Source organism: Eptesicus fuscus, assembly GCF_027574615.1.
Source record: "Eptesicus fuscus isolate TK198812 chromosome 1 unlocalized genomic scaffold, DD_ASM_mEF_20220401 sc13_unplaced_1, whole genome shotgun sequence".
In the NCBI taxonomy this organism is placed as follows: Eukaryota; Metazoa; Chordata; class Mammalia; order Chiroptera; family Vespertilionidae; genus Eptesicus; species Eptesicus fuscus.
In genome coordinates this window covers 79,304-89,498 of record NW_026557622.1, presented here as the reverse complement: position 1 = coordinate 89,498, position 10,195 = coordinate 79,304, and the positions used below count along the sequence as shown (strand labels likewise).

The window sequence follows — 10,195 nt, the reverse complement described above, 5'->3', positions numbered from 1 at the left end:
TGGATTATGCTTCCAGTCCCTTCACGGGCTTTTACAAAAAGGCCCCAGGTGTTGGGGGTTTTGAGACCATATCTGATGGTCTGGCCTGGTGCCAGCACTAATAACCCCCCCCCCCCCCACTGGGGGTTATGGCCTCTGTATTTAGGTAACAGGTTTTTCAAGGCCAGTTTCTGGGAAAGAGGCAGTGACTTAATTGTAGGTTATCAGGAATGTACATTGGGCTTGCTGGCACAGATCCAGAATGCTAACCCCCCCTCCTTCTTGGGCCCCGCTCCCTGCAAATATCAGGGTTACATTGGAATTAGCCTTTTTTTTTTTTTAGCCTTCTCAAGATCACCTGTCATCTGAATAAAGTGCCCATAGATATGCAATCCTTATCTCTCCTTATTGGTGCTGGCAATGACAGGTAGCATGAATGCTGACTTTTCAGGTTTCATATTCTGGTGACTCTGTTGCGAGAACTTTGGTACTCTGCAGTAAGTCTGGGTATTTGGTGGGGTGTCTTGTTGGATGCCTGGACTAGGAGGTTCTGGGGTGTGGATTTGGAGACTCCCTAGCAGTTGCCAAGCGATTTCACTTGGAAACTTTCCTTCTCCAACTCATGTTACCTCCATCACCTTTACTTTCTGTTGAATCACTGTGCTTTCTGGTTCAGAATTACAGTCTGGGGTTATGACTTAGATTAGTCATCAGAATTAAGGTACTTCCTTGTCTGGTTTGTGTGAAATTACAGAGCTCTGTTTGGTAGAATTAGGTTTGCGGGGGTCGGGGGACTTCTGTTCTGGGAATCAGCCCTTTGGGGAAAGTTTTGGCTGATTGGTCTACCTATGCTTATAAACCTATGACTAAAAAGAAAATTACTTTTTATTGTAATATTGCTTAACTTATGTATAATCTGGACTCAGGAGAGCACTGGCTGCAAAACAGGTCTTTATTTTATTTTTATTTTCTTAGCTATTTGAAATACAACTTTATTCTGATTCTAAATGAAAAGGAATGGGAATGACAGCAACAAACAGGTTTCACCTCTGAATATTGTAATGCGACTACAGCATTCTTATAGTTGAAGCTCCATAAGGAAACAACTGCATTCCAAAGTAACTAAATATGTAGGTCCAAATAATGAAGGTATTTTTAAACTGCCACATTCACTCCAAAGCCCATTCATCTCTTTCCACATCCCAAGGATCAAACACAGTTTCTTCTTTGCTGTACAATGAAGTGACAAACATGCTGCACCACTGACATCACAGAACAGTTGTCTATAAAACTAGACTTGTGATGCTGGGCACCAGCTTCCCTTTCTTACAGGTTGTCATATTTACCTGGGAGAGTGGTGGTCTGAGAAACCTCTAGATTGTGCTTATACTGTGCTGCCAACACTGGGTCCATGACAAATGTTGGCAGGGCAAGAGCAAGCATGGTAACAAACTCCAAGTTAGGGTCTCCAATTAGTTTTCTAGCAAGCCAGTTGTCATTACTTTGGGCAGAAATGTCACAGTACTGAAGATTCTTCCGGTGGAAGACCATTGGTTTTGCCTTAACTTTCCTGTCCTTAATATCCACTTTGTTTTTGTTACCACACAACATGAGGAGGATGTTTTTCAAACACTCGTACCAGATCTATATGCCAGTTAAGCCCATTTTTGTAAGTAACTCTCAAAGTTACATCAAACATTATAATGGCACACTGGGCTTGGATGTAATAGCTGTCTCCCAGTCCACTGAACTTATCCTGGCCTTCTGTACCCCATACATTGAACTTAGGCCCTCTGTCAGTGTGGAACACAAGGGAATGGACCTCAACACCCACGGTGGCTACATATTTCTCAAATTCACCAGTCAGATGACGTTGCATGAATGTAGCTTTCCCAGTCCCACCATCACCAACCAATACAAGTTTTAATTTAACTAGGGGTTCTCCTTGGGCAGCTATGGTGATGTTACTTCCAGAAGCATCTCTGGGGCCATCTGGCTGAAATCTGGAAAGATGGTGGAAGTGCAATTCAAATCCAAAGGGGTCTTTAAATTACTATACTGTACTGCAGTTAGAGTTGTTTTTGACAAAGATCAGGAAAGTGGGATGAAATACCTTATGTATAACCTTTTGTTACTTTACATAATAAAGAGGCAGGATTAAAAAGAAATAGATTAATGGTCCAGAGAAAAGGGAATTTGCCTATAATAGATAGCAGAAGCTCAGAAGATAGGGACTAGGAAGATCTGGGTGTCATGGCTACTGTGAGCATGGTCAGGATACCCAAGGGCCCTTCAGCTGTGGGAGCTGGAGGAGGTGATCCTGAACTGGTCTCTCTGTCCCAATCCCACCAGGGAACCAAATTCAGTGGAGGACAATCCCCTACTGGGGCAGGGCAATACCCTTTGTGAAGACTTTCAGTGGGAGTAGGGCCAGAGGGCCAGCCTGCTGGATATTATTAGGCACATATTCCCTTTTCTACATAGGATCTGTTTAACTGGAAAAACTCAAGTCCTTCTACCTTATATGCATATATGCATGGCCTATGGACACAGACAATATGGCGGTGAGGGCCTGGGGGCGGGCAGGTGTGTGCTAAAGGAAATCATTTGGGAGAAAGGGGGGACATATATAATGTAATACTTTCACCAATAAAGAATTATTAAAAAACAACAACACTCAAGTCCTTCTTATAGGGATTATCCTACTAAAATGACTGACTTAGTTACATTACTTTTTGCCACCCACCATCCTGGTTGGGCAAGCATACAAGCCTTACTGAATATTTTGCTTATGGGTGATGAGCGCAGGTTGGTATTGGATGAGCTAAATGAAGAGGCTCAGAGACTGCACCAAGAAAATCCAGATGGGGATCCTGACCTTACTAAGGCAATACCTTTAGCCGAGCCCAACTGGGACTTTAATGAGATTGGCCTTCCTCTCTTAGTGCATTATGAGAGGTGCATCCTTGAGAGATTGAAAAAAAGGCATCCCTATGCAGAAAAGTCGGAATGTGGTACAGGCAGTACAACAAAACCCACAGAAGACCCCTCTGAGTTTCTTGAAGGAATCTTCCAGACCTATAGAAAATATGCTGATTTGGATCCAGAAACCCCTGAAAATATTAGAATGGTGAATATGACCTTTCTCTCTCAGTGTGCACCTGGCATCAGAAAGAAACTTCAGAAGTTAGAGGGAGGAATAAGCTTGAACCCTTCCCAAGTAGTAGACATTGCCTTCAAAGTTTATAATAACAGAGAATGGAAAGAGGCCGAAGTGTCCAATATTCTTGGAAAAGGTTTCAGGGCAATTCCATTGGAGGGCACATGGCATGCGACTCCATCTAAAATGCTTTCCACTGGTCAGTGTGCATATTGCAAAGGAAAGGGACACTGGAAAATGAGTGCCCCCAGTGAGGGAAAAGGAAGTCAGAATCTAAGAACTTAAGAGATATGCTGGGGAAAGGAAATAGCTCCAATGATGAGTGACAGGGCTTGGAGGTTTAATTATTACAACAGCCTATTAAAGTTAACCCGCCACCCCCCCTCCCCCTCGAACCTAGGGGAAAACTAACACTGGGGGGACAGTGTAGAGTTTTGATTGATAAAGGAGCAACATATGTTGTGGTCACTAGACCTCTAACTGAGTTCTCCAGTGGCAGGCTGTAACTAGAATTTCTGGAAGCCCTGAATGCCAGTTTTTCTTTAAGCCATTAGAATGTGCTATGGGGAATATGGTTTTAACTCATAAATTTTTATATATTCCTGAGTGTTAAATTCCTCTTCTGGGAAGGAACTTGCTATCAAAGGTCTAGGCTCACATCACTTTCTCTCCAGCAAGAGAACAGCTCCACCTACACGTCCCTCCAGAATAGGCTTGCCAGTTTCTTATGAAACTATGGGAGGGAGAAGTAAAAATACCCTAGCCAGAAGGAATTGAGAATTGGGTAAAACCTATTGTGTGGGTTGCTGGAAAGCCAAGAAGGGATAAGCAGAGCCTCCTCTGTTAAAGTTGACTCAAACAAGGGGTGGGAATCCTATATAATAAAGAGGTAATATGCAAATTGACCATCACTCCAACACACAAGATGGCTGCCCCCATGTGGACACAAGATGGCCACCACAAGAAGGCCGGCAGGGGAGGGCAGTTGAGGGTGACCAGGCCAGCAGGGGAGGGCAGTTAGGGGCGACCAGGCCAGCAGGGGAGGACAGTTAAGGATGACCAGGCCGGCAGGGGAGGGCAGTTGGGGGCAATCGGGCCAGCAGGGGGGCAGTTAGGCATCGATCAGGTTGGCAGGGGAGTGGTTAAGGGGGTGATCAGGCTGGCAGTCAGAAGCGGTTAGGGGCAATCAGGCAGGCAGGCAGGTGAGCAGTTGGGAGCTAGCAGTCCTGGATTGTGAGAGGGATCCCAGATTGGAGAGGGTCCAGGCTAGGCTGAGGGACACCACCCCCCGTGTGCACAAATTTCATGCACCAGCCCTTTAGTTCCCAATAAGAGGCAGGATCCCTTGTGGAGAGAGACCCTAGCAGGAATATACCCAATAATTCAGAAGTTCTAGGAATATGGACTTATTTAGCCCTGCCACTCCCCATACATTATACCCATATTGCCCATTAAGAAAACCCACTCAAATGAGTATGGATTTGTTCAAAATTTAATGGCCATAAGTGACATTGTACCGGACATTCACTCCACTGTCCCAAATGCTTATACTTTGGTAAATTGTATACCTGGGGACAGCCTCTGGTATTTAGTATTGGATTTTAAAAATGCCTTCTTTTGCATTCTGGTTGATCAAGACTCTCAACCATTGTTTGCTTTTGAATCGCAGGACCCGGAATTTTGGGTCAAGACTCAGTACTGCTGGACACACTTACCACAAGGGTTCAAGAACTCCACCACATTTTAGGGGGAGACGCTGAACCAGGACTTAAAGGACCTACCAATTAGAAGGAGGAACTCTGTTACACTGTGCAGATGACCTCTTAATCACAAGAACATCATTTCAGCAATATTTAACTAATACTATAGCTACCTTGAACCATCTGGCATCTTGTGACTATAAAGTATCAGCACAGAAGGCACAGATTTGCCAATGAGCAGTAAGGTTTCTTGGGTTCTTGCTTGAATCTGGCAAAAGGAGTCTTACTGGCAAGAGAAAAGAAACCATAATTCGAAAGGAAGTTACCAATACCAGGAAACAGTTAAGAGGATTCCTGGAAATGGCAGCTACTACCGCATTTGGATTCCAAACTTTGGGCTCATTGCTAAACCATTGTGTAAAGCTCTGAAAGGACCAGAAAATAGCCCTTTCGAATGGACGAAGGAGTACTCTTGGGTTTCTGAGTCCTTGAAGACACACCCAGCTTCTGCACCAGCACTGGGGCTTCCAAACCTACTAAAGCCCTGTCAAGTATATGTTAATGAAAGGCAGGGCATTGCCCAAGGAATCCTCACCCAAACACTTAGTGACATTTTGCAACCCCGCTGATACTTGTCAAAGGAACTGGGTCACATTGTCCAAGGATGGCCAGCCTGCAGGAGAGCTGTGGCAGTCACCTGGGAGCTTTCACAAGAAGCTGAAGAGTTTTCCTTGGGGCAGTCTATCATCATTTATGCACCACACCAAGTGTTGAGCTTGTTAGAGCAAAAAGGGAATTTGTGGCTCAATGCTGGAAGAATGGGCGGGTACCAAGCAATTCTTCCCAAAACATCTTCCTCAAACTTTAAGTAGGTTAGCCCTCACTGGTCTGGCTCAGTGGTTAGAGTATAGGCCTGAACACCAAAGGGTCCTGGACTCGATTCCCAGTCAAAGCTGTGTACCTGTGTTGCAGGTTCCATCCCAGGCCCCAGTTGAGTGCATGTGGGAGGCAACCAACCAATGTGTCTCCCTCACATAGGTGTTTCTCTGTCTGTCTCCCCCTCCATCCCATTCACTCTCTCTAAAAATATGGAAAAAACATCATCAGGTGAGGATTAACAAAAACAAAACTCTAAGTAAGTTAAAGCCTGTCTTCCTTCTCCCAGAGCCTGACTGTGCCACGCTTAATGCATGGCTGTGTTAAAATAATTCATGAAGTTTATTCTAGCAGAATTGATTTACAGGACCATCCTCTAGAAAAGGCAGACTGGAATCTATATGCAGATGGAAGCAGTTATATGGACAAGGACATAGAAAGACTGGATATGCAGTTGTGACTCTTGAAGGTATAGTAGAGGCCAAAGATTTACCACTGGGAACCTCTACTTAGAAGTCTGAACTGATTACATTGATGAGGGCATTAGGATTGTCACAAGCAAAGAGAGTGAATGTGTATACCAACTCGAGGTACGCTTTCCTAATTTTATGTGCACATAGTTTGATCTGGAAGGAAAGAGGACTATTTACCTCCAATAAAACAGAAATTAAACATGCAGCAGAAATGTTGAAATTATTAGAAGCTATCCAGGTACCTTTACAGGTGGCAGTTATGCACTGCCCTGGCCATCAGACAGAGGACACTGAAGTGCCTAAAGGAAATAATCTGGCCGATGGAGCAGGAAAAGAGACTGCTAAAGGAACGTTTATAATGCCTTTGCTACCTGTTCTAGACTTGTCACATTTTGACCCTGAATATTCGTCTGCAGTCTTAGAGAAAGCTAAAGGCTGGGGTTGTGATGAGGAAGGTCTGTATAGTGGATAGAGAAAGGATAAGAAAGGAGTTATACTGCTTCCTGAACTTTAGCAGAGCCAATCAAGAAGCATTTACATGAGGCCACTCACTATGGCAGGGATTCATTAACTGCCTAAATTAAACTGTGGCTCATGGGTCCTGGAATTTCTAAAACCATACAAATACTAATAGGGAGATGTGGTATGTGCCACAAGGACAACCCCAAGACAGATCTCCATAAAAAGAAAGAAGAGAAACAATACCAAGGACAATGCCCGTTTGAGGACAGGCAAATAGGCTTTAAACAGTTCCAAGGGTCCAATGGTGGAAATATTTGTTCATCATTGTTGATACCTTTTCAGGATGTGCAGCAACCTATCCTACCATCACTGAGAAATCCTCAGAGGTAGTTAAAACCTTACTGAAGGAAATAATTTCACACTTTGGCCTACCTGGCAGCATCCAGAGTGATAATGGACCTGCTTTTGTTTCTGAAATTACACAGAAGTTTAGTAAATATTTATGAATCAAGTGGGGACTCCACAGGGCATGGCGACCTCTGGCTTCTGGGAAGGGAGATAAAATGAATCACACCTTGAAGGAAAATGTAGTCAAACTGTGTCAAGAAACTTATATCCATGGGGATCAAGTTTTACCTATTGCCCTGCTCAGGATAAGGGTGGCTCCCCAAAGTGGGATTTAATTGAGTGTTGATTTATCTAAAGTAACCTCCTGGCTGCCCAGTAATACTGGTCTTAGGCATTTGTTCTTTTTATTATTTTCATCTTTTCAGTATCATAGTTTATTGTTGCATACAATGTGCCCCTTTATGTTGATCTGCAGTTAAGTGTATTCATAAATCCACTGTGAGACTTTCTATAGCTAATATATATGAGCAACAGCAAAATGATTACTTCCATATGAAACTAATCTCATAGAAATAAGATAAAGACAAATAGTGGGGAATGATTGGGAACTCAAGAAGTAAAAAAAAAAAATTAGCTTTAGATATATAGTTAATAACAGGCTTCATAATAAATGGAAGTAGAAAGCTATTGTTCCAGGGGCTGAAAGGTATGACTAGACCTGCCCCATCTTCAGGATACCTGCAAGCGATTCGACCCTTGTACTCCAGGGACTGCAAGAGACCAAGATGGTATCTGAGCCATTGTGCTCCAGGGATAGAAAGTCCCCCCACCCAGATGCAGATAAAGAATCACTGGTCAGAAGATGAAGGGGATGCTTGGAAATTCACCGACTGCAGCATTTATCTGACTAACCTTTCTCCCTGAACTCCAAACCCTTTACCGATACTTTTCTTCTCCTTATAAAAAGGGTGGGCTTGAGATGAGATGTAAGACAGTCTTTTTAGGGTACATAACCTGCAGTCTTCTCAGATTGCTGGCCACCTGAATAAAGCACACATAAAGCTTCAATCCTTGTCTATACTTATTGATTCTGATAGTGACAGGTAGCACAAATTCTGACTTTTCCAGTTTCATTCCTACTAATATGAATAATAATTATACTTGTTCTTTAAACTTTTCTCAAATTCTATATATATCTTATATAACAAAGAGGCAATATGCAAATTGACCATCACACCCTCACAAGATGGCTGCCTACAACCAGGCTGGCAGGGGGGTTAGTGAGGGACAACCAAACAACTGACAGCAGGCTGCGTGGGGCAACCAGGCCAGCAGGGGGGGCAATTGGGGGCGATTAGGCTGGCAGATGGGGCAGTGAGGGGCAACTAAGCCAGTGAGGGGCAACTAAGCCAGTGAGGGGCAACTAAGCCAGCTGGCAGGCGGGGCAGTGAGGGGCAGCTAAACCAGCTGGAGGAGCGACCAGGCCAGCAGGGGGGAACAGTTACCAGTGACCAGGCAGGCAGGCAGGGGCATTTGGGGGTGACCAGGCCAGTGGGGGGGCAGTTAGGAGTGACCAGACCGGGAGGGAGGGGGCAGTTGGGGGTTACCTGGCCAGCAGAGGGGGTTAGTTAAGGGTGACCAAACCACCAGGGGAGGCAGTTGGGGCAACCAGGAAGGCAGGCAGGTGAGCGATTAGGAGCCAGCGGTCCAGGATTGTGAGAGGGATGTTCGACTGCCGGTTCAGGCCTAATCCAAGAGGTCCCGGATCGGAGAGGGTGCAGGATGGGCTGAGTGCCCCCTCCATGTATGAATTTCATGTACTGGGCCTCTAGTATAAGTATATATGTAGCCTAACTATTAATAATTACTAAAATATTTAAAATAACTTTATATTATTAATAATAATTTTTATAATTTCTCTATTAAAATAAAAATATTACAAAAATTAATAAACATATAACAAATGTCTTTATATATAAACCCCAATACCTAATTATAAAAATATACTTACCCTGTAACCCAACAAAGACTACTAACTATATTAATTCCAATAAAAACTATAATGAGTATAAAAACATGGCCCTCTATAACTATTACTAAAACACAAAAGAATTAGTTTCTAAAACTCTTACTGTCCTCCTGACTTTTAAAATTGTAAGTATTATTTATAATTTACAACATTATAGTCTTACAACCTTTGACCCAATTAAAAAAAACACATAAAATTACATCTTCAGATTACACAATTATCATAAATCAAAATATTAACACCTAAATATTTCCAATAAAAAATAACTGAACCTTAATGAATAAAAACCCATATCATAGTCATGTTATAAAAACAAAATAATATATTATGCCCTGAACCTATAAATAAATATTATACTAAACACAAAATATAAACAAATAAGACATGCCAGAGAACCTAAGTCATAAAAACTGTCGATGAAAGGGGCCACATGCTAACCTGAAAAGCTCAGTGAAGGCTTGCATGACAGCCTTGCAAACACACAGACCTAAAGTAACCACAAAGGATGATCTGATATTAAACTTAACTAAAGGCAGTTATTGTGGGTAGTTATATCCTAGGCTGTTATCTTCACTGACAAGGTCAACATTTACAGTAACTGAGCCTATCTGTCTTTTTGCATCTATGATAACATATCCTTAAAATGTCTGAGTAACTTGTAACTTCCCTTTTTCTGGACCTCTTGGGGCACAACCTAATGTGCCTGGGCACCAGGACAGATACCACAAATTCCTTCATTGTTATCATGTTAATTGTCCTTGAACCCACCTAAGTATGTGTTTATCATTTTACTCTTTATACAATCCCAGTGGTTTCCCCACTTTGCTTTCTCCCACCTCTCTAATCTATCACCAATGGATTTCATGTAACCCACCTATGTCCTTTCCTTTGATTGCAATGTATAAAAATAGAGGAAAACCCACCATGCTCTGGAGCATTATCTAAATTCATTGAGATTCTGTTTCTGGGAAATTGTCGACAGTTGGGCTCAAATAAAATCACAAACATTTTTAACAGGTATGAATGTTTTTGTTTTTTTTTAACATTAATATAACTTATCAATTAAAAGTAACCAAAAATACTTTTCGTAATAAAAATCCACAAAACCAGACTGCCTCCCACCTGCCTTTCACTTAAAAAAAATTTTTTGGTGGGGGGGTAATAGTAA

The 10,195-nt window shown here is 42.6% G+C and overlaps 1 pseudogene; it reads right to left on the bottom strand.

Annotated features, from left to right (window-relative positions):
* Positions 1-1,305: 1,305 nt before the first annotated feature.
* LOC103304611 (GTP-binding nuclear protein Ran-like) lies at positions 1,306-2,728 on the bottom strand (annotated as a pseudogene).
* Positions 2,729-10,195: the final 7,467 nt, after the last annotated feature.